The following is a 23,987-nucleotide window of genomic DNA, read 5'->3' on the forward strand; positions in this document are numbered from 1 at the left end:
CATCAGAATTCCACTAAAAATCTCCAGACAAGAAAATAAAGAACGGGCATTTGAACACCGCCATCAATATAATTAATCAGCTTAGTACTTACTTACTCCGTGGCGTTACAACCCTTCGTAGGTTTTAGCCGACTCGACAACATGCCTCCACTGTCTTGAGCAACCTCCATCCAATTATCCACGCCCATAGTGCTTAGGTCTCCTGCTATATTATCTCGCCGCCGGAGACGAGGGGGTCCGCGTGGTCTCCTTCCAGTTGGGACTTTCTCCCACACCAGTCTTACTGTTCGTGTTCGTCAGAATGTCTTCTGAGGTGTCCTGCCCATTGGAGTCTTCTGGACTTTATTTCTCTTATGATGTTGGCGTCTGGGTAAAGTTCTTCGAGCTCTTTGTTAGTTCTTATCCTATATTGTCCTGATGCTTCATCCAGCACAGGGCCAAAGATCTTCCTTAGGATTTTTCTTTCCCAAACACATAAATCAGCTTAGTAACGAGTTGAAAAATGTTGGAGTTGACTCAAAAATCGTTGTTGATATTTTAAATACAGCAAAGAATAACGATGCTGAAAGTCTCAATTCAACCGAAAATTCAATTAGCCAGGCACAAATAAATGACATAAGTTTTCCTAATCATACACATAATCAATCAGACTAGTGTCACAACCAGTTCAAGTTTTTGATATAAGTTCACCAAATATAGGTGATTATACACTGGAGGTCCAGGAAGAAGAACATCTTGGTTAAATAACCTCAGAATCTGGTTCAATACAACATCTGTCCAGCTTTTCCGCGCTGCTGCAGATAAGATAAAGATTGCCATGGCCCATGATGATCGCCAACATTCGTAACGGATAGGCACATCAAGAAGATACACTGGAAACTAATTTGACAGAAAGTGACTAAATGACTTCGAAATTATAACCGAATTTGAAGTCATACCACAAAATCATGAAGTCCAGGAAACACAGCAATCATAAGTTGCTAAATTTAATGCAAATACGCCAGAAGATCTGAACTGTCACAAAAAACCTCGCGACACATGATAAGTTGAAAATATCATCTAAGGAATCTGAAACAGAAACAAACATTAACCAAGATAAGATGGAGGATGATAAAGAAAATTGAACGGAAGACGAATTTTTAGAAAACCATAACTATATTACGGAGAATATAAAAATAACAAATAAAGAGTGTAGGAACTAAAACCCTACCGAAAATGATATTTTGCAAGAAAATAATACACAAAATATGCAAAGCAAATTAAATGACAGTCCAAAAAATATCAAAAACAAAATAAATGTCTTGTCCAATGTTGTTGTTAAATCAACAAATCTATCACCCGTTTTAGGTAAGTATTTAACTTTACCTAGTAGGTACATGGTACATCTAACACCATAAAAAAGAAGATGTACATTAATAGAATAGGAGCCATTTCCTCCGATGAGTGGAGACAGTTTGAGAAGCAGAAGGAAGAAATTAAGGAGCAGAAAAAGAACGATATATTGATTTAAAAAATTAAAAGACTGGAAGCTAAGGAAAAGAAGGAGACAGAAAGAAAAAAGAAGAATTACAAAAAAGAAAAGCTAGCCAAAAAACATTAAAAAGAGGAAGAATAGTACAACATCACAGTGAGCAGAATAAGGTGTGACTCGTGTGAAAAGGAACTGTTTAGTGACACAGAAATAAACGAATTAAAGAATATTGGTTGTGACAATTGTCCTCCGTGGTATCATCTAAAATGTACTGAATTTGCTGGTAACGTTTATGAGAATCCATGTATCACAAAAAATTTTATTTCAAATCTTTAGTAAAAGGTATAAATAAAATACCCAAACGGGCTATATCACAAATACAGAACGTTTTCGAAATGTAAATTCCATCATCAGTGTAACAAAGTATACATGCTATGAGCCACTAAAATATATGGGTGAAAATCCTTTAAATTTTATAAATTTATAAATATGTTACATTATAATGTTATTAAAAATTACGATAAGTTACCGTTGGAATTGGTAACATGGCAACGTATGTTGCTACATCTACATCGATTACATGGTCATGAGACAAAGTGTCTTCGAGGGCCTGTTGATAACAACTGTTGTTATAATGATGGATGATTTTAACGCTAAGGTAGGAGAAACAAGAAATGATAACATCCAAAATGTATTAAATTATGGGTTAGGTATTAGAAACAGCCGAGGCGAACGTTTAATAGATTTTGCAACCGAAAATAGTTTGGCCATTGTAAACACAATGTTCAAACATCATGCCCGTCGTTTATCGACGTGGTCCAGCCTAAATGCAGACTACAAGAACCAAATCGACTAGATATTTATAAGAAACGGATGGAGACATGTTTTACAAACGTAAAAACTGGACCAAGAGCTGAATGTGGATCCGATCATAAATTGTTATGGGCTTGCTTCAAGATGAAGCTAAAAAGAACAATGCTGCACCAAAATCAAAACAGGCTGGAGATTTTAAATCCGAAAACATTTAGAGATGCATTAAAGAAAACTAGTATGTTGAATACACAAGAAAACCCAGAAGAAATGTGGAAAGGTTTCAGAAATGCCATAGAAACCTCTGTAGAAAGAACCAGAATCGAAAAAAAGATCATCAAGAGAAAACACTGGATGACAGACAGAACGCTGCAACTTCTCGAAGAGCGAAGGAGAATTCAATCTCTTATATATCAAAACGACAGCAACAAAACGAATTAGCAAGGTTAAATATAGAAATTAAAAGAGCATGTAGGGATGATAAGAATAAACATATAAATGAAGAATGCGAAGAACTAGAGAGACATGCAAACTGGTATGAATCACATGAGCTATATAACAAAGTCCGATATCTATCCAGGGAATTTAAACCAATCACACAAACAAAAATGGATCAAAACCAACATATTATAAATGACGAGAAAGGGATTGCGGAGGTATGGAGAAAATATTGTCAAAGTCTATATGCAGATGATCCCCAGAATGCAAATCACGACGAGTTTACTACAGGGAGAGAACCAAACATTCTAAAGTTCTAAAGTCAGAGGTAGAAAAAGCAATCAAAAAGTTAAAAAATAAAAAATCTCCTGGCGCAGACCAGATCACCGCAGAAGTTTTAAGAGACTGGAGATGTTGGAGTAAATGTTATGCATATGATCTGTAAAAAGATTTGGGAAACCGGAGAGTGGCCCAACAACTGGACAACATCCACTTTCATCCCTATATTCACAAAAGGAATTCCGCTAGATTGCAGCAACTACAGAACGGTAACCCTAATATCCCATGCAAGCAAGGTTCTACTTCATGTAATACATGAAAGACTAAAAGCTTTTCTATTGCCTCAGATATCAGAAGAACAAGCAGGATTTGTCCCAAGAAAAGGCACAAGAGAACACATCCTTAATGTCAGACAGCTAATCGAAAAAACTCGTGAATTCAATACTCCTATGCTTATGTGCTTTGTGAATTACACAAAGGCCTTCGATAAAGTCAAATGGTAGCAGCTATGGTCCATACTAGCGGAAATGGGAACACCCCACCACTTAATTCAACTAATTAGAAGTCTATATGAAAATAATAAGTACACAGTAAAAATAAACAACACCCATTCCGATCATTTCAGAACAGAGGCAGGTGTCAGGCTATGCGAAAGGTACTAGACGGATGGAAGGGTGGAATATCAATAGGAGGTCAAAAAATCAGTAACTTTAGATATGCTGATGACACTTTTATATATGATGATATAGCCAAGGGTTACATGAAGCCGAACAACTAGTCCAGGACAGGAGAGGATGGAGGGAAATCGTGAAAAAACTGTAAGGCCTGATGGTGTCACCACATTCCAAAAGGGATTAGGACTGAGGAGGAGAATCTAATTATAAAAAAAAATGTTACAACTAAAAATGCAGAATTTATACTTTTACATTACAAACGATCGCACGTCACAGGAAATGCCTTCAAGAAGATGGTTTTGGCTGTAACTTATAGCAGAGGTTAAGTAATCAGTGCTTAAACTAGTACTACATACTAGTGTAATTAAAAAAGAGCTGTTTTAAATGTCTTAGATCGTTTGTAATGTGAAAGTTTAAATTCGGCGTTTTTTAAGCATATTTCAAATGCCTCACATTTGTTGCCAAAACTAAAATTTCAGATTTGCATTTGCAAGAGCAGCATTTGACACGATAGAAAGACATATTATAGGGAAATGCTTGAGGAAAATTAACGTACCTAATGCATTGATAAAAATTATAGAAAGTACTTACAAAGAGGTAAAAGGAAGGGTACAAATAACAGGGGAAAGATCGGAAGCATTTAATTGGAAGAGAGGTATTAAACAAGGAGATAGTCTCAGCCCTTTGCTATTCATAATAGTAATGAACGAATTGATAAGAAACACTAGAGTCAGAACTAATCAACTACAGACAATAATAATAGGTTACCGCAGATTACAATCGGTAACAATAGAGTCCTTAATGTATGCAGACGACATAGTACTAATAGCAGATTCCGAGAATAAAATGCAGAAACTAATGGATATATGGGTAGAACAAATAGAAGAACTTAAAATGGAGATAAACGAGGAAAAAAGTAAGATAATGATAATCAGCGGCAAAGGAGATAAGGAAGATAATCAAATAAAGATAAAATGTAAAAACTCAGAATTGGAAATAGTAACAACTTACGAATACCTGGGAAGTATAATAACTAATGATGAAAAAATAGACTGGGAAATAACAAATAGAGCAAAGAAATCAAACAAGTTATATTATGCGTTAGCCCCAATAATGGGAAAAAGAGAACTTGCACGAGAAACAAGAATCAAAATATATAACACAATAGTGATACCGACTGTGCTCTATGCAAGTGAAAACTGGACAATTCTGGAAAAACATAAGAGCAGGATAAACGCAATGGAGATGAGACATCTAAGAAGGATAGTTGGAAAGACAAAATGGGATAGATTAAGCAACGAGACTATTAGGAGAATGGCCAACCAGGAACCGATAATGAACAAAATAGCAAAGAGACAAATGAACTGGTATGGACATCTGATGAGGATGCAATCCAATAGAATAACAAGAAAAATTTATGAAGCAGACCAAGAAAAAAATGGATACAGCAAGTATTAGAGGCGGGGCAACAAAAATCACTCGAGGAATTGAAAATAATGGCAGGAAACAGAAAAGAATGGAAAAGGTGGGTAAATGGAAATTAAAATAGCTAGCCCAAATCCGACACCCTGTTAGGGTAAAAGGAAGGGGAGAAAGAAAGAAAGAAAGAAACTAAAATTTCAAAAGGTTTTGAGGATTAGGTTCTAGTTATGGAAACCCCATATAGTGGCCGATCAATGAAAGGAATAGATTGTATTGATCTCATGAGAATAAAAAATGGCAAAAATCGCGCCATGTTTATTTATTTAACACCTTTATAAAACTGAGTTCATTTGCGTCGAAATACAAAAATTGCATACGACAGCTGCACACTTTACCACCTTTAAAACGCATCTTGATTTTTATTGATAGGACACTTGGATCAAAAGATATTAAATTTTTACCGTCGAGCTGATACAAATTTTAAAGAGCATTGATTTCGCGAGCGTAACTGACATTCAAAATCTCCGATCGCTTCAATCGTTGTTTCTCAGATAACCGTTTATTCTACACAAAAAATGCTAATAAACGTTTTTGTTTAAAATTATTTACATTTTTTATTTGAAACATTTTTTTCTATAGCGTACAGATTCTTGATAAAACTTTTTTGCATCTTTTTTTGGGGTCCGAAAATTAATATTTTCGGCAAAATTCAGTTTGTTCGTATGATTTTTAGAGGTTCAGTGGCATTTTCGTCTCTGACGACTGGGGTATAAGAACAGCATCTAAAAAAGTTGAATGTTTGGATGGAAATTGTGCAAAATAGACTTATAGAGCCATTTTTCATAGACGGAAACTTGATTGGTAACAATTATTTAGATTTACTATTTTTTCGGCCAAATTTAAAATGGAATTTTGGTCTTCAGTTTACATACGTCCACATTACATGCACAAATATAATAAAACAATGGATTTACATAAACGTACATCTGGAAAAACCAATGATAGCAAGTGTTCATCTCTAAAGCGAATCGATTTGGCGGCCGCTGGCATGATGGCAAGGTCCGGGGACCCCTAATTTTCAAGGTTGATGCGCAAGGGCGCCATTCCAATTTCTTCTGCGGGAGGCTCGTCTTGTATGAAATTTTCAAGGTCGCTCCAGTGCGAAATCGATAAAACAACCGTGTGTTGATGTTTGGTCCTGCGTACGCGCAATATCAATTTGTATGTGCATCACAATGATTTCTTGTCCGGGATGACGGGTCCAGGTAAATAATAATTTTGCCGCCTCTCGAACAAAACGTTTAATTTCTCGTCTGTGTGACTTTTACCGTTGGACAAAGTGCTGATGGTTTTGTGTTGATGCTTTTCCTGCTAGACTCAGTGCACCACGTGCAAGTGAGCCAGGAGAAAGTTGCTGTCGAGTGGCGAGAATATTGCGTATGCAATTGGCGGGAGAAACGGTAATCCATTAATTATAGTGATTTATGCCATTGTCGATATTGAATGTCGAAGTTTTCTGATTGGGGAAGGTCATTTTATCATTTCTACTTTGTGACATTGGTATTATAAGTCAATATCCTACTGCGTAGTTGCGAATGTAGCGGGCTCTTATCAAAATAATTGAATTTGCAATGATTTATTCAATTTTTGATTTTATTTGGCATGAAACAAATAAGTTTATTTTTTAAACAATGTATGCTACTCTTATCTTTCTTTAAAATAACAATATTTTAATATGTGGAGATTAAATAAAGCGATTCTCTGAATCATTTAAAACTGTAGTTTTTTCAAAATCTAACTTTAACACAGAAGTAGAATAAGAGATAAAATGATTTTATTCAAAATTATAGTTATTAGAGTTTTTTAACCTAAATTAATAAAATGTTTTAGTTTACAAAACTTTTATTTGTCTAGCACTTAAATGCGTCAATTACATCTCTACAGCATTTGCATGATTTGACGCGTATTTACCGATTTTGTTCCAATATCATGATTTTTGTCCCCAGAAGGTACGTAATGTAGACTGGGTATAGTCCTACCAGAGATCTAAGAGAGTCATTAATATTTATTATCGATATAAGTCTACCGCAAGGCAGCAAGGGATCGCCACTGGACAGGATCGTACTTTTATTTTCGATTTGCATTACTTATTCGATTGGTAGGTGTGTTTAAAAGCCGATCTTTATCATTGTCTACTAAAGTTATAATAGTTGCAAAAATATTTACATACACTACATTCACATATTTACAATACTTTATCATTTCTAAATAGAGTACAAAAAGGACAGAGACAAAAATATTTTAGATTATTTTCAAAATTGAGGTGTGTCTAAAAGCTGGTTTTATTAACTGAATTTAAAAATATTTACATAAATTACGTATACATAGAAAGTTTACCATTTATAAATACAATTCAGAAAGTACTTACATTAAAAAAATCACATGGACAAGTCAGTTTCACTATCACTGTCGTTATCTAGATCTTGTGATGCATCTTGTTCAACATCGTACTCGAGAAAATACTGAGGGACACAACAGTCAATACACGAGGAACAATCATTAATAAAAGCGTGCAAATACTAGCATTTGCAGATGATGTTGACATAATCGCAAGATCAAGAAGAGAAATGATAGAGGCATACAACCAAATAGAACGAGCTGCACAAAATAGTGGTCTTTAAATCAATCAGATCAAAACAAAATATATGCAGGAAAGTAAAAACGCAGAAATAAGGCAGCCACAAAATATAAGAATAGGAGAATACAACATAGAGGGGGTAAAAAAACTTTATATACTTGGGATCCCTAGTCACGTCTGATAATAACGTTACGGAGGAAGTGAAGAGGCGAATATTTATTGCAAATAAATGTTACCATGGCTTAATTACGGCAACTAAGATCAGATAACGTCGCAAGAAAAACAAAATGCCAAATATATAAAACCCTAATAAGACCGGTACTCACATACGGCTCAGAAACCTGGACACTCACTAAATGAGAGGGAACGTTGTTAGCCACCTTCGAAAGAAAAATCTTGCGACACATATATAAGGGCACAAAAGAAAACGGAATATGGCGAAGAGGATACAACTTTGAACTATACAAAATATACCAGGATCCGGATATTATAACATTCATTAAAATAGGACGGCTGCGTTGGATAGGACATGTAGAAAGAATGGAAGAAGGCGAAATACCAAACAAAATATTCAAACAGATGCCAGTAGGAAAAAGAACAAGAGGAAGACCGAAACTGAGATACTTAGAACAAATAGAAAATGATATAACAACCTTAAAAATAAAAAAACTGGAGAAAAAAAGCACGACAGATCAGAATGGAGAAGAATCCTGGAACAGGCCAAGACCCAAAAAGGGTTATCGAGCCAGTGATGATGATGAAATTCATCTGTGGTTCGTCTAATTGAATTAGAAATGGAGAAAATAACCAATGACAGCTGGAAAAATACAGAGAGAGATGTTTCTCAAAGAAACAATTATTATAGATCTAGGTAACGACAGTGATAGTAAAACTGACTTGTCCATGTAATTTTTTTTTAAATGTAAGTACTTTTTGAATTGTATTTATAAATGGTAAACTTTCTATGTGTACGTAATTTATGTAAATATTTTTAAATTCAGGTAATAACGATATAATACCAGCTTTTAGACACATCTCAATTTTGCAAATAATTTTCTAAAATCTTTTTGCCCCTGTTCTTTTTGTATTCTATTTAAAAATGATAAAATTTTGTAAATATGTGAATGTAGTGTATGTACTTAAATACTTTTGCAACTATTATAACTTTAGTATACAATGATAAAGACCGGCTTTTAAACACAGATAACAATCGAATAAGTAATGCAAATCAAAAATAAAAGTACGATCCTGTCCAGAGGGATCCCCCTCTGAATTGCGGTAGACACTTATCGATAATAAATATTAATGACTATATTAGATCTCTGGTAGGACTATACCCAGTCTACATTACGTACCTTCTGGGGAAAAAATCGTGAATATCGAACAAAATCAGTAAATATGCGTCAAATCATGCAAATGCTGTAGAGATGTAGTTAATAATAATAAATATAATGACTCTCTTACATCTCTGGCAGGACTATACGGTTGTAACAATTTTCCTTTAATGATTTACAGCACAGCTATTACAGCTGTTAGCAACGATCAAAACCTTTGGTGTGAAGCATACTCATTTGTCTTTAAATTAATGTCAAAACCAGTAGCTTAAGTAAAACAGTTTGGACTTAGACGGAACATGTCATTTAAATAAGTGTGTGCGATTATTATTATGGATATATGGGTAGAACAAATAGAAGAACTAAAAATGGAGATAAACGAGGAAAAAAGTAAGATAATGATAATCAGCGGCAAAGGAGATAAGGAAGATAATCAAATAAAGATAAAATGTAAAAACTCAGAATTGGAAATAGTAACAACTTACGAATACCTGGGAAGTATAATAACTAATGACGGAAAAATAGACTGGGAAATAACAAATAGAGCAAAGAAATCAAATAAGGTATATTATGCGCTAGCCCCAATAATGGGAAAAAGAGAACTTGCACGAGAAACAAAAATAAAAATATATAACACAATAGTGATACCGACTGTGCTCTATGCAAGTGAAAACTGGACAATTCTGGAAAAACATAAGAGCAGGATAAACGCAATGGAGATGAGACATCTAAGAAGGATAGTTGGAAAGACAAAATGGGATAGATTCAGCAACGAGACTATTAGGAGAATGGCCAACCAGGAACCGATAATGAACAAAATAGCAAAGAGACAAATGAACTGTTATGGGCATCTGATGAGGATGCAATCCAATAGAATAACAAGAAAAGTTTATGAATCAAAAAACATCGGAAAAATAAAAAGAGGCAGACCAAGAAAAAAATGGATACAGCAAGTAGTAGAGGCGGGAAAACTTAAACAAAAATCACTCGAGGAATTGAAAATAATGGCAGGAAACCGAAAAGAATGGAAGAGGTGAGTAAATGGAAATTAAAATAGCTAGCCCAAATCCGACACCCTGATAGGGTAAAAGGAAGGAGAGAAAGAAAGAAAGAAAGAAAGTGTGCGGTTATTACAACCGACCCCATACCAGGGGCGGTTGTAACAAGAATAGAGGACAGTTATAACATTCAAAAATAATACATAAATCACACATATAAAATCAGTTTTATTATTTTTAATTAGATTTATTAATCAAAAATACCAAACACAATCTGAGTTTAAACAAATTATTTTTCCCTATATTTAATCAGAACAATCGCAGTTGTGGTATATATAGTATCTACTCCCATCAGTACAGACTACGCGAGACCATTGTTTGCAGCTACCTTGACACTGAATCCAACTCTCTCCAGACCGACTCGCTGAATAGGTCTCTAAGCAAATAAGATAATAATATTCTTCTTCTTATGATGATTCTGGCGGTGTATTAGTCTTCATTTTCTTCGCTTTTCCTCTCCATTTGTCTTTGATTATCTTTCCAGTAGATGATTCGAGTACTTTTTTCTTTGTTTGTCTATTTTTAAACCGTTTTTGTTGCTCTTTATACTCCTATCTAGCAGCTTCTTTTTTAGGAATATCTGTGTAGATAGCAGACTTTTTGGTTTTTCGACCTCTGTTTCCTAGTTTTCTAGGTGGAACTTTAGGATAAGGCCGTAAAGTCTCAAGCGAGAACACAGACTGCTTGCTTGTAGACGGTTCTGATTGCTGACGCAAAACAGCATCACAAGGAGGGATGTTTGATTCCAGATTCATTGTCATCATCATCATCATCAACATGTATGCGTCCACTGCTAGACATAGGTCTTCCTCAGCTCTTTTCATCTGTCTCTGTCTTGTGCGGCTTGCATCCAATAATTGCCAACACGCTTCAGGTCGTCAGTTTATCTAGTTGGTGGGCGTCCTCTGCTCCGTAATGCTTCTTGTCTTAGTCTCCACTTTATAATACGTTTTGTCCATCAGTTGTCTGATAATCTGGCGACGTGTCCTGCCCAATTCCATTTTAGCGACGCGATTTTTTCGATGGCGTCTGTTGTTTTTGTTCTACGACGTATTCCTTCGTTTGGAATTCGGTCTCCCAGAGAGACACCCAACATCTGACGCTCAATAGCCCTCTGAGTTAAGCGAATCTTATTCACTACCTTTTTTGTAAGTGGTAATGTTTCCAAAAAGTGTGAGTGTTAATGTTAAAAGGTCCACATGTTTTTGTGAGTGTTAATGTTAAAACCCCAAAAGTTATTTTCCATGAAAGACGAAACTACTGAACGGCCCTCACTCTCCGGCTGCGCCAACAGCCTCAACCGAGGTAGCGGTTGGAATAGGTTTGGAGCAGAGAGTGCTAAGAATCCCTGGAAAAAATGAAGCTACTACAAAGAGCGACAAATGCATATTACTTCATACAATGTTAGAAATCTTATATCAGACCAGAAGATGATGGAACGTGAGGAAGAGCTGAAAATAATAAAATGGGACATCATCGGCCTCAGCGAAATAAGATTCATTGTACCGGCTTGCAATTCTTGGCTAGGTTCTAGGGGTGTTTGTCTAGGCGGTGTTTTTCTTACATGGAGCTCGGCGATTTCAACTGATGTAAGCATTTGATGGTCAATGAATGATTCGTTTTTAGGATTGGCTGGGCGTACTATGATATTTGAATCATTGTTAGTAAATGGCTGCGAAGCAGCCTGTTTAGTTGATACTCTATTTTCGGGCTCAGTTGAGCTTACTACGCTGAATAAAGGTGGATCCTCATTCAATAACGAAGGTAATAGTGATGAGGATTCGTCATCAGGTGCAAGTCTAATGTTATGTTGATTAGAAATCCTCACCTCTTCAGTAGAATTTGGATTAGGCCTGTCTGTCGCGAACGATGACGCAAAGTCAATTTCTGTCTTTCGAAACCCCGCCTGGATATTCACCTCAGTGAGAGCAAGTGGCATTGCTATAATACTCGGTATGTCGTAAATAGTCATAATTTTGCCTGGATGGTTTCGCATCCAGTCGTCATAGGCAGTATTAATAGCTTTTTTGAAAGGCCCATAAACGGATCTATCTAACTGCTGTAGTTTGTGAGAACAGTGGGGCGGAAATGACAGTAATCTCTCTCTTGTCGTTTCCTCATTGCTGAGGATCGTGATTTCCTACAATGCCAATTCTCTCCATCTCTTGCGATTTTGGGCTGCTCTCATGGACTCGGAAAACGTCTCTCCAGTGGCTTTCTGTACTTGATCTGACCATCGGATAGGTGAACGTCCTCTGCCTCTACGTCCTTCTACGTTTCCGCACACAATTAGTCTTTCTAAGTTGTCATTGTCTCTTCTCGCAATGTGGCCAAAAAACTTTAAAACATTTGCAAGACACTGAGAGGAGAGTCGGGTCTGAATGTTTAGCTCTTCGAGAATCGACTGATTGGATCTGTGCTCCGTCCACGAGACGCGTAGCATTCGTCTCCAGCACCACATTTCGAATGCGTCAATCCTTTTCCTATCCTCTGATTTTATTGTCCATGTTTCGGCACCGTAACTGAAGATTGAAAAAATGAGTGTCCGTACCAGTCTCATTTTGAGTTTTTTGGATAAAGAGCGGTCCTTCCATATTTTTGACAGTCGACTCATCGCGTTCTTGGCCATCCCTATTCTTCTGCGAATTTCCGTATGGGAGGAGGCTGTATTGCTTAAGGAAGATCCTAGATACGTGAACTCGTCTACTTTGTCGAATTGATTTAGGGCGCCTGTTGTTTGGAGGATATTCGCGTGGTCCACAATCATGATTTTTGTTTTCTGATTATTAATCTTGAGCCCACACTTGTTGCTTTCGGTTTCTACTCTCTTTATCAGTCTCGACATCTCCTCTTCAGATGTTGCTATCAGTGTTGTATCGTCTGCGAATCTTAAGTTTGAGATCTTTTTTCCTGCAATGGAGATGCCGCCTCTCCATCCATCGAGTGCGTTCCTCATTATGTATTCTCCATATAAATTGAACAGGTCTGGAGATAGTATGCACCCTTGTCGTACACCTCTGCTGGTTTTGAAGGTATCAGATTGCTGGTTTTCAATTCTTATTTTAACTGAGTTATCTTCGTATAAGTTTTTAAATAATATTGCCAAATGATCTGGAACTCCCATCTCATGAAGAACTGTCCAGAGAACTTCCCACTTCACACAATCAAATGCCTTTTGGTAGTCTAGAAAACAGATTATTATTGGAATTTTAAATTCGCGGGCCTTTTCTATGAGCTGCCGCATATTAAGGATTTGCTCTCTCGTACCCTTCCCTTTGACAAAGCCTGCTTGTTCTTGGGGAATTTGTTTGTCTAAGTATTGTTGCAAACGGCGTTTAATGATTCTTAGTAATATTTTGCTTGGATGGGAAATCAGTGAGATGGTACGATAATTACTACACTTTGTAGTTGTTCCTTTTTTATGGATTGGTATGCACAATGATGTGCGCCATTCTCTGGGCCACTTTCCGCATCTCCAAATTTTATTACAAAGTTTCCACATTATGTAACATCCTTTGTCTCCCATGTTCTGAAGACAGTTCTGATGACAGTAATACTATTCCATTATCTTTGCAAAAATCTAAGGAGTTGATATGTATATGGGACGAATGATTGTCTAGCACCAATAATATCTTATGCGACAAAGAGGCATTCGTATGTTTTTGAAAATGTTTAAGAAATATAATAAATGTCTCTTCTTGCATCCACCCTGATGGATTACCGATTGATCCCACTGGCCCGTCTCTAATGAAATGCTCTTGATATTTAATTCGAGGAAACACGAACATAGGTGGAATGGCGTTGCCTAATGCTGTTAGCTGCAAATGCTAGTATGACCAAAGTGCATCGTTCAGAAGAGGTAAGTACGCCACCTGCCTTGTGTCACATCTTGCAACAACTCTGTCAGGCTTCTGTACTGTAGTAACGCCGGTTTCGTCGACATTATAATATCCTGAGGTTCAAAGTGATCCCGATTCCCGATCCATAACGATCCGAAGATTATCATAAAACACATTGACATTATTTGGTTGAAACTTGTCGTCCGAGATAGGCTTGTGGCTTGAGCAGCGCGGATAGATAATTCGGAGTTTCTCTTCATGAATGAACGAAACCATTCATCTACAGCCATTTTATTTTCCAGCCAGGTGGAAGGAGCGTTTAAATTATGTCCGAAATATATGTGTCAAAATATATGTCCGTACAACGAATGAGGTACTTCGCTAATTGCCGTTCTTGGCCTTTGTTAAAAACTCTGTTATGAGCCACATATCCATTTAGTATTTTCTAGCTATTCATGGTCATCTTCATTTACTGCATCTGTCAGGTCTGTCAGGAGCAAATATTGTTATTTATTGAATTAAACAAATTTATTGAATTATGTTAATATAATATAATTTGTTTAAACTATCTTTTACTACACTATCTTTTTTTAAATATTTTCTGTTTTTCTATGCTCTACATATTATATTCTGTCTATTGTTGTATACTGTGAGTATTTTCTACATACATCTTAGCGGTTTACCATCACTTTTGTTTTTGGTATGTTCACTTTTAGTCCAACTTTTGTGTTGTCCTTTGCATTTTACTAACCGTTTCCTTCAGTTTGTACATATTCTTCGATAGCAATGTCATATCTAGTTCAAATTACGTCTACAGGCACTCAAAGAATCCTTAACACTACAGATCATACAGATTGAATTAGGAATTATTGAAAAATATGTTTTTTTGGTGGAATATTTGAGAATATGCATAACAATTTTGATTGTATCATGTATCTCCACTTTGTAGTACCCTCCAACGAGTTAATCTATATTTAAGTAGGATAACCACGTAGAAAAAACATCCAAATCTGACACGTTTCCTCCATTAATTTGTTGGGACAGTCTAAATACTGTAATTTTTTTGTGTAATGCTCGTTAACCTTTAAAAACTGCTCAAGATTTTAATATTTATTGTAATTGCAGTCATCAGCCTTTACGAAAATGTTCTCAAGGCTACCTGCGGTCCGCGGAGTCGTTTTTGTAGGTATGTCATGTCCAATCGTGGTGTAAAAATGTAAACAGGTGGTCTGTATCAACATTACCTATCCCATCGCTTTCAGACGCTTGCCAGACTATGTCGGTCGGTCTCTTTCTTAACAATTGGTGCCACGTTGCCAGTTTTCTTATTTTTTTTTATTAATGCATTTTTAATCACTATAATAACCCTAGCTTTGTTGGTAAACAAACTTTCATTAATAAAATATAGCCGAGTGAGTGTATACTTCATACTTTGTTGTCTACAATTATTAAATATGTATTATCCGTTTATGCAGCAATTAAATCATATCTATAAAATAGTCCATTAAATGTTTAATGTTTTAAATATTACTATAATTAAAGTCATCAAACAAATGTACATAACCATAACTTTTTATGTAAAATTGGATAAAACACTTACGTCAAACGTACAGTGTATCCCGATTATGTTTAATATGTTATATACCTAAATAAAGCACTCTTCCAGTGGCGAATAAAACTCAAAGATTTGGTGGGAATTCCCGTATACAACCACACCGTAGGTTCACTTTAAGGAATCAAGCAAACTAGCACATTTATGATTTTCTTGTTAAAAAAATCATTCATATACCTACGAATGTATATTTAAATTTTAAACAACTTAACAAAACAAAATAAACTGAAAACAGAAATCTAGAAAGAAAGAGAACCAAAGACATCAGAAGAGAAACGATATATATCAGAAACAACTCATATGGTTCTAAAATGTAAACAGAATCGGCGAATGCCGAATAACAAAACTAATAATAAAGGAACCAATAGGAAGAAAGAAAAGAGGACGCTCAAGAAAAACCTAACAACAAGAGATAGTAACTTTCAATAAAGCTGAGCTTGATTCGCTATCCACATTATGAAAAAGTCTCTGGTATTATCGACCTGACTGTACAGATTAAATCAAGAAGTTTTGACTGAAAACGTTAGATTTGCTTGTCCAAACGATGGAAAATTATTTTCCAACTGTACATATACTAAAAATATGAAAACACGTCTTTGAACAAGTATTTGAACGCATGATCTGTATTAGAATTTCATCAAGAATTGACGAAAATCTCGTTAAAGAAAAAAGTAGTTTTAGACCGGTAAGTTCCTCGGTACATAGGTATAACCCAAATACTGAATCTCACCTAATATATCAAATAGATCTTACCGCCGCTTAGAATACGGCGAACCGCAGGAAATTCTTTCAAAAACTTTATAAAATCACAGGTGACAGGAAACTTACTTGCTTTATCCGCGTTTCGTCTCGTTCAATGAAAAGAAGAGCATATGGAGAATATAGAAGAATTGTCTCAATAATGGCAGTGTAATTGTGTAACCTCGGAAACCTTTTTTGGATGGTGCTAGAAAGGTCACACATGGAGACACTGCGGACGGCAGCCAGATGGTTGGTGGAGAGCGAGTCGTGGGTTCGAAACTAGCTTTTGGAACCAGGAATGGGTCCAACGGACGAAATAAGTAAAGATACGATAGGAGATATTAGAAAAAGATACAGAAATAAACAAAAAGATAGATGGGTAAAATTACCAAAGATAAGATAAGATAGGGAACAGGGCGCCACTTAATTTTTTGGGGTTTAAGGAGAAAATTAAGAAACCTTAGAAAAGAAAAGAGATAAGGAAAGATATTTAGGTTCAGAGATCAAACCCAAGAAAAGATATCAACTGTTAATTATTAAATAAATTTGGTTAACACTCTACATAACAAAAAATAAATATATAAGGTATTACACTTACTTACCTACGAAACTTAATCAGCCTGATCTTTCTACTGGTCAAAGGTATAGTTATATTTAAAGGTAAAAAGCAAATATTCAGAGTTATGGTTATATCAGGGAACTTTGTTAGGAGTCGACAAATAAAATACATACATAAAACAATAACAATATATTCAACAACAAAATTATGACGCTGCTGAATGCAACACAAGTAATAAAAATACACAAACAACTATGAAATGGTGGTAGGTATACATATAAAAATAAGCAGAAATATAATTAGAAAATACCTTTACAAAGTTATAAGTATAACACAATCATGCACAAATAAAGTTTTGGCGTATCTCGAGATATTACAGCAAATAAAATTGAATACAAATTATAACAAACACAAAAGATAACAAAAATTAATAAAATCTAAGTTTACAAATACAGAAAGGTTACAGAAATGAAAAGATAAAGATTTAACCAAACCGCATGGTTAAGTCGATTATTTGGTTCGTAACAAAATACTGACTGTTCTTTAAATTTAATGCAAAATTCAGTAGTTACTCTCAACTACATTTGAAGACATGTATGAATTTGAGATACGTCCAGATAATGGAAGATGATATGATACCATACCATGTTACTCGCCAAGATAAGTGGAGATACTTAGATTATAGCAACTTACGGTAATTCCTGACGACTGCTGCTTTAAGTCACTGAAGTTAATACTATACTGGTATTAAACACTGAATTTAATTACCCTTAAAGGTGCTTTACAACTATACTTAATCTAATATAGTGTAAGATAAAAAAACTCTAATAAACAAGTCTATACACACTTATAAAGAAAATGCACAGAGACGGTAAGATAGCAGATATGATAATGTGAGTTAAGCGTCTTAACTCGACGAATGCCCACCGGTAAGTGACTTGGTTCCTCTAAAATTTTACCAAGCTACCCAAGAAAAGGTGAGGGTATCTTCCACTCAAAAATCATAGGCCAGTTGTATGTATTTCTGAGAAGGTAAAAAGTTCTAACTAACATTGAACATAACGGTATACTTCTACCTACAAACGTGATGAAATATCAAATCTCCTAGATTAGGTTTTTCCCGAAAAACATTACAACGGGCGTTCGACGACAATTACCGCATTTATGAAACAGAACCCGGAAAAGGATTAACTAAGGATTCGCCAAACCGGCGTCTTTAAATAAATACGTAGGTAGATTCTTCAGTCATATTTCGGTAGTTTCGCAATAAAAATTTCTGATCGTAAACACGACCATCAGCGTATCATCCACATGGGTAAAAGGAATAAAAATAATTAATATTTTAATTATACATATAAAAAAATGTTACAATTGTACTAACACTGTAGAATTCAAGCCTTGAAATCAATGATAACCTGCTACCAATCTAATTACCTCAAAACAAATCCTGAAAAAAGTTAAATGCGTTTCTTCCACTTAGGGGAAGGAATGCCTTGGACACTCTGCATTTTTTAAATATCTCAGAGATACAATGAATCTCACGTTGTCATTCCAAAAGCATTTTTTGAAACTAACTAACTAAAAGGCAAACTAACAACCAGGAATAATATCCTATTCGCAAACATGTTAACTAACAGTGAGGTGGGTGGCAAATTCATTTGGCTCTAAAAAATGAACCAAGGCATATTTTGACATGAAACAAAAACACAATGCTTAGGAGACGTGGTTGTAACCGAAAAACAAGGTTTTACGAAAATCCGCTAACGGAATTATTCCACAGGATGTTTCAAAGTTAGGATAAAAAACCACCTTTCGATTAACCCCGTATAATAAGTAAAATACAAAACTTTATTAAAAAACTCACTATACTAAGTTAAAATTTATAAATTTATACACAGTTTACTAAAAAAATCATTAAAATAGGGCTAAAAATTAAAAAATTGAAATACTTTGAATTTGACCAAAATTTTCTCCGTTGCGTTTTTTTTGCATCTGAGTGTAGTATCGAGTCAAACGCAAGAAGCTGGTAAAAAGTATCGTAATAGAAACTAAAAACAAAGAGTCCTTGGCATTATGTACATCAACGGAGTCAATTATCACAGCTGAAAGAATTAAAGACTTGTAAGTGTTGAATACTACAACCAGAAAACGCTACAAATAGTATCTGAAAATAAACACAGAGAAAATAACAAAATAAATTGTCTATAAAAATCATAAAGATAACGTCTTTGTATAGGTACATTAAACGAATTATTACCGAGAGGGGAAATAAAACAATTTAAGTCGGCCAAGGCAAGCAAAAACTAAAGGAAGAGGAAACATTTAGGTACTATTAAGAACCTTTCAATAGTCAACACTTCGTAACAAAGAGAAAGAAAAGATAGGTTGAAGGATTCTGTTTTAAACTGTTTCTTCTATTTCGCACCCAGTTTTTCTGTAATAATCTGTGTACTCCGTGATCGTGATATTATTGTTTGCTTGTGTTGTTAACTGGATTTTTTTTATATTATTCGATTATTTACCTAGCCAGGACCGACGGATTTACTTCCCCTACGAAGTACGGTGGCAGCTTAGTTAAATTAAAGATTGAAAATTTTCTGGTGTCTGGACCGGGATCGAACTCTCTTCTGTATTAGTTCCAGTGTTGGTGCAGATTTCCTTTTCTCAATTTTATTTCCAAAATAAGAAATACGAGTTCAAAGTGATCCGATAAATCGACAAAACCTATATTTGATTTTTTATCTACACTATATTTACACTAACTGATAGTTGTCTGTATAAATAAAGTCACCCTATCAAAACGTTACATTCAGCTGTTAACATATAATCTAAAAAGTGCATTATAGATATTTGCCGATTAATAATAGCACTCATTTGAAATTTAATAAAATAATAAACAATTTATGGATATTTCTTTATCATTATCATTTATGTTTCCATTTTTCTTATATTTCGCTATTTTTAGAACTCCAATAAATAAAAAAGGAAAGTATTTAAAAAACCAAGATCAAGGGTATATTGGCAACACTGCTCCAACGTGCTCAAAATGCATAATTATAGTGGGAGAGCTTAATGGATCAAAAGAACTGAAGTAGCGTTAGAAAATGGTTTCGGTATTTAAAAAGTCAGTTATTAATAAACTACTTAACCAATTATTGCTTAATCGAACAAAACATCGCAAATGATTACTCCAACACTGAAATAAGCCATTATCACCATTGGCTCTGCAACCCATTTTGCATCTTACAAGGATTATTTGAACACTAATTCATTTTTCTTTAGGAAATCCAATCTAGTATGTTCATATTATGTTTTGACAGTACCCGTATCAAAAATACACGTTATATATAGTAGAATTAATAGTACCTAGTTTTTATTTTAACATAAAGATCGTAACCCTTTATATTAGATGTTATATAGATTTAGATTATTATACAACTTTTGAAGATTACAATAGAATGGTGGTTAAATACAATCGGCGCTTTGCCAACTACACAATATGGTTTTAAAAAAGGTTTTGGCACCATAGATGCGGTGACACACTTAGTTACAGACATACAAATAGGCTTAACTGAAAACGAGTATAATGGAACGATGTTTCTAGATGTTAAAGGTGCCTATGACAATGTCAACTGGTTCATCTTACGGGAAAAAATGATGCAATTACGAATCCCTCAAGAAGTTGCTAACACGATATGCAAATTATATATAAACAGGCAAGTAGGGCTCATAGGACATTATAGATGCCCAGTAAAATACCAAACTGCAAATTTAGGTTTGCTACAAGGATCAGTCCTTGCACCATCACTTTTTAATATATATATATATATATATATATATATATATATATATGAAAGTAAAAGATTGCATTTCATTTCAATCGGAACTCCACCATTGCTCTACACGTGTTTCGAGTTATTCAACTCATCATCAGGAGCACTTGTGGAAGTTCATTTGAAATGAAATGCAGTCTAGTATTTGGTTATTATAACCAAAATAACAAGCCAGGTACGCTAGCAGCGACATCTATACGAAGTAACAAGAAGTCCAGAGACCTCTCTCTGATAGTAAATTAGGTGAACCGCAAATTCAAAGCCTCTTACTAGAGACTTTTAACGACGCTAGAAGTACATTTTTACTTCAACATGCATCTGCGATTCACCTTTGAAAATTACTATCTTTTTCGCTCTTTACGTAGAGAAAGACGTTTAAATGAAAGTAAAAGATTGCATTTCATTTCAATCGGAACTCCACCATTGCTCTACACGTGTTTCGAGTTATTCAACTCATCATCAGGAGCACTTGTGGAAGTTCAACTGAAATGAAATGCAGTCTAGTATTTGGTTATTATAACCAAAATAACAAGCCAGGTACGCTAGCAGCGACATCTATACGAAGTAACAAGAAGTCCAGAGACCTCTCTCTGATAGTAAATTAGGTGAACCGCAAATTCAAAGCCTCTTACTAGAGACTTTTAACGACGCTAGAAGTACATTTTTACTTCAACATGCATCTGCGATTCACCTTTGAAAATTACTATCTTTTTCGCTCTTTACGTAGAGAAAGACGTTTAAATGAAAGTAAAAGATTGCATTTCATTTCAATCGGAACTCCACCATTGCTCTACACGTGTTTCGAGTTATTCAACTCATCATCAGGAGCACTTGTGGAAGTTCAACTGAAATGAAATGCAGTCTAGTATTTGGTTATTATAACCAAAATAACAAGCCAGGTACGCTAGCAGCGACATCTATACGAAGTAACAAGAAGTCCAGAGACCTCTCTCTGATAGTAAATTAGGTGAACCGCAAATTCAAAGCCTCTTACTAGAGACTTTTAACGACGCTAGAAGTACATTTTTACTTCAACATGCATCTGCGATTCACCTTTGAAAATTACTATCTTTTTCGCTCTTTACGTAGAGAAAGACGTTTAAATGAAAGTAAAAGATTGCATTTCATTTCAATCGGAACTCCACCATTGCTCTACACGTGTTTCGAGTTATTCAACTCATCATCAGGAGCACTTGTGGAAGTTCAACTGAAATGAAATGCAGTCTAGTATTTGGTTATTATAACCAAAATAACAAGCCAGGTACGCTAGCAGCGACATCTATACGAAGTAACAAGAAGTCCAGAGACCTCTCTCTGATAGTAAATTAATAAGTAAATAATTTACTATCAGAGAGAGGTCTCTGGACTTCTTGTTACTTCATATATATATATATATATATATATATATATATATATATATATATATATATATATATACATATACTACTAATTTACACACCTCCATATCTAAAGCAACCATTATACAATATGGCGATGATTTTGTTGTTTATACACGTAGTAAACATCTCGACGAATGCATTAATCGTTTGAATTCAAGCACGAAACTCGTTTTAAGATCCATAAGTGATTTAGGGTTTCAAATCTCCGCAGAAAAATCCAAAGTTATAATCTTCACCAGGCATAACATGAAACCGATGCAAAAAATTACAATAGATGGTATAGAATTTCCGGTGGATACCAATGTCAAATACTTAGGAATCACATTAGACAGAAAATTAACCTGGAAACTTCATATTGAACACATAGAGATTAAAATTTTAAAATCAAACTCAAACACAACTTAATGACATTATTTTTAGCATCCAAGCAATACTCAAACATTTACAAGATCAAAATAAATATATAAAATTCTTCTGGGTCAAAGCACACGCAGGAATAACAAACAATGGAATTGCAGATCAAATTGCCAAAGAAAGCATTGTAATGGGAGAACAAATAAATTACGAATTAACTACAGACGAACAAATAATCATAGCAAAACAGAGAATGATGAAGAAATGGTCCTATTTATGGCAAGAGTACAGCTTTACAAACCCAACACGTTACACCATACTTGAAACCAAATTAAGGAGAAAACCTTGGTACAATGAGTATGATTACAGTCGAAAAAGTATAACTACTATCAGCAGAATGAAGTTTGGTCACGCATGTTATCCAGCACATTTATATAAAATAAAAATACTTGAGAGTGATCTTTGTGAAGCCTGTAATAAAATCGGTGACCTGGACCACATCTTTTTTGATTGTTTAAAATATAGAGCTCAATCTAATGAGCTTTTCAGAAAACTTTTAAAATTAAACTATGAAAGCCCATATAATATACTGCATCTTCTTGCTTTAGACAAAAAAGAAATTTACGATTGTTTGCTGTCTTTCGTCAGAACAACGAATATACAAATATAACCACCTTTGTTAATACCTGATGTCTTTCCTTAATGTACGTATACCTATCTGTCCGAGGCCTACCTTTTTGTTGTCATTCCGGCTTTCATTTTCTTTTTAATCCAATAAATATAATAAAATACAGAACTTAAAGATGGCAAGAGGTGGGATGCGTGGCCGGGGCGGCATGAACCGGAATGCTGGTGGTCGGCCTCCATTCAAAGTCAAAATGTTTTTGCCGAGGCATCCATTTGATCTGGCACGTTGTGAAACTTCATTTCCTCGAACCAAAGCAGCTCCAGACGACACAGCTTTTACTCAAGCTTTATTAAAAAGGAACGCCGATCTGTCACCTACACCTGGAGAACAAACTACCTTTTATCGTTTATAAAAATGCCCTAATCGGCCCCTGGACGAGAAGAGTGTAATCCCTGTGTAATCCTTGTATCTGTTTTTAAAAATTTGTGTCTGGCTGTGTGGGTATTTACCCTAAAGCCAAAAAAATATTATTTACGTTTTATGATAACGCCAAAAATGTTTCGTCAAAAAATTACTCCTCCGTGGTGGACAGTTGTTAATTTTTGGAACTGCAAACCTGAAACATAAAATTCGAGAAGGGTTTTAAAAAAGAAGTGCCCTTACGTGATAGTTTATTAGAAAAATGGACAATTCTTAAAAAAAAAAAATAAATAAAATGTAAACATGGTGTAGTTGTATTTTGTGCTAGTTGTAATGTTACTTGTCGAAGTCTTTTGCCCAATGAAGTAGTTGCGAAAATTCCGCCATTCATCGCTGTTCTTGCCATATTCTCCGACGTCAACAACAAAAAAATTATAATTGGCGTCTACAAGAGCCAACAAAACAATTGAAAATGAT

At 35.0% G+C, this 23,987-nt stretch overlaps 1 protein-coding gene across 1 annotated transcript in view; it reads left to right on the plus strand.

Annotated features, from left to right (window-relative positions):
* The first annotated feature begins 6,351 nt into the window (after nt 1-6,351).
* AGO1 (protein argonaute-1) overlaps nt 6,352-23,987 on the plus strand; it is a 118,156-nt gene continuing 100,520 nt past the window's right edge. Inside the window, exon 1 of the mRNA XM_072545137.1 lies at nt 6,352-6,554. The gene's annotated coding sequence lies outside the window, so the exon portion shown is untranslated. The remainder of the gene's footprint in view (nt 6,555-23,987) is intronic.

The sequence above is a fragment of the Diabrotica undecimpunctata genome, chromosome 9, assembly GCF_040954645.1.
Source record: "Diabrotica undecimpunctata isolate CICGRU chromosome 9, icDiaUnde3, whole genome shotgun sequence".
Classification (NCBI taxonomy): domain Eukaryota; kingdom Metazoa; phylum Arthropoda; class Insecta; order Coleoptera; family Chrysomelidae; genus Diabrotica; species Diabrotica undecimpunctata.